Below are 2,689 nucleotides of genomic sequence, written 5' to 3'. Positions count from 1 at the left end.
AAACTTTCGACTGCTACACGGTGTGGTTTGCATCACAATCTGTTGCTCAACAGTATGGAAGCAAAATTTGTATATGTTGTCTCTCCCACATTTTCAAATTTCTAGTTTCCCAAAAAAAAAAAAAAAAAAAAGGAAATTCAACAAGGCTTCATCAATGGAGGACAACTACAAATTCTCAAAAGCTTCACACTATCTTGATCAAGATAGTGTGAAGCAAAATCAATTTGTGGTACCCAACAAAGCTTCACCACAAAAGCTTCACCAACAAAAGTTTCATCAATCGAGGACAACTACAAATTCTCAAAAGCTTCACACTATCTTGATCAAGATAGTGTGAAGCAAAATCAATTCATGGTACCCAACAAAAGCTTCAACTCCAAAGCTTCACCTACAAAGCTTCAACTTCAAAGCTTCACCTACCAAAGCTTCACCTACAAAGTTTCAACTCCAAAGCTTCACCTACAAAAGCTTCAACACAAAAGCTTCACCCACAAAAGCTTCAAAACAAAAGCTTCACCTACAAAAGCTTCAACATAAAAGCTTCAACCATAGAAGCTTCACTAACAAAAGCTTCACCCATAAAAGCTTCCCCCACCACAAAAGCTTCATCCACAAAAGCTTCACCAACAAAAACTTCACCCACAAAAGCTCCACCTACAAAAGTTTGACCCACAAAAGCTTCACCTACAAAAGCTTGACCCACAAAAGCTACAGCAACAAAAGCTTCAACACAAAAACTTCACCTACAAAAGCTTCACACTATCTTGATCAAGATAGTGTGAAGCAAAATCAATTCATGGTGCCCAACAAAGCTTCAACCTCAAAGCTTCACCTACAAAGCTTCAACACCAAAGCTTCACTTACAAAGCTTAAAAAATATATATATATTCGGAAATTTGAAAATTTGAAAATTTGAAAATTTAAAAAAAAAATTTGAAAATTAAAAAAAAAAATTGCCTAGGCCTCCTCTTCTTTAGGCCTAACAACTTTCATAACAGATATATATGAAGGAGGAGTTTTGGGCTACCACTTAGAAAGAAAATGCCTCAATTGTCAACTCCCTCGACCAGAGACTTGGGGGACTCTTACTATATGCTACTGCACCTTGATACTCAGAAGTCTCACGACTACTTAGTGACTTGGATTTTTCAAGTCTCCAACCGAGAAGTTTTCCTCACTCGGGAAATTAAGGGAGCACAACCTCAACATACATGCTTCACTCTCAAAGCTTCAACATACAAGCTTCAACAAAAGAAAAAAAATTCAAAGAACTTAGTGAAGAAGGCCTTGGTGTATTTAACACAATACGTTGAAATGAAGCAAAGCTTGTTTATTGATATCTCCGATAAGTTACAAATATGTACATATACATGAATCAAAATAAACAAACAAGAGGGAGCCTTCACAAAGGTTGCTCAGGAGAAGTCTAGCAGTCGGCAGAGACCCAGAAAGAGGAGGCACTAGAGGTGATTATTCGGAGCCTCAGTTCTAGGCAGAACCCTAGAAGGAAGAGGCACCGAAGGTTGATCATTTGGAGCTTCATTACGCGGTACAGCCCCAGAAGACGAAGGCAATAAATGCCGTTGGAAAAAACCCACAAACCTTTGATGATCAAGTAAAATTTGACCATCAGATTCCTGTAGCTGGTCGAGCTTCCTCTTCATGGTTGTAGCATAGTCATGTGCGAGCCTGTGCAACTGTTTATTCTCATGCTTGAGCCCTATGATCTCCTGTTTGAGACTTATCACTTCAGCCGCCAATGATTCAACTTGGCAGGTTCGAGTAAATAGGCGTTGGGCCATATTAGACACAGAACCTGCATACTGAACACTGAGAGCTAGAGAATCCTTAACAGCCAACTCATCATACCGTTTGGAAAGTAGTCTGTTATCTTTAGGAGTGAGAAGGTTCTTGGCCACCACCGTAGCGATCATATCATTCTTCATCACAGAGTCCCTAACGGTAAGAGAACCAGTAAGGGATAAGAAGGATGGGCGCCATATGTTGTCTTGAGAAGGCATGGTTGCCTCTTCACCAAAGTTCAAGTCAAAACGACGATCGGATGGGCCAGACATTCTCAGAAATGATGAAGGAGAAATGAGGTGCAATAAATCTCTTAAGTACAAAAATAAAGGCAAAATTCCTACAAGCAATAACTCTCTGAAGGTACTTATTGCACACAATTGGTGCCCTTTTAAAAGAAAGGGTAACAGGGCCGTTGGTTCAAAAATCGAAGAGGCACAACTCTTCGGATTTCGAAGAGGCACCACTCTCCATACGCAACATCAGCTCCTCGGGTACCACAGATAACTTTGCCTAAGATCTCTGACAAAGTTTAGACACATAAATTTTGAAGGTCCAGCTACCCTACTATTATCCACAGGGTAAAAGAACAGCACCACTGCTTGATAACTAGAAAGTCCCAATGTGTGTCAACCTCCGTGCTCTGTGGCAAGGCAAACTGGCAAAAATGCCCAACCTTTACTCACATTCGAGAAAACACTCCCAACAAGATTGCTTGCTCAAAAATCGAAGAGGCATGGCTCTCCGAACCTCGAGAGCTAGACTCCCAACAGGATTACGTGCTTAAAAATCGAAGAGGCACTACCCTCTGAATCTCGAGAGCCAGACTCCCAACAGGATTACTTTCTAAAAAATGGAAGAGACACTGCTCTCCGAATTTCAAGAG

Source organism: Malus domestica, chromosome 16 (genome assembly GCF_042453785.1).
Source record: "Malus domestica chromosome 16, GDT2T_hap1".
Taxonomy (NCBI): domain Eukaryota; kingdom Viridiplantae; phylum Streptophyta; class Magnoliopsida; order Rosales; family Rosaceae; genus Malus; species Malus domestica.
This window is presented reverse-complemented; position numbering follows the sequence as displayed.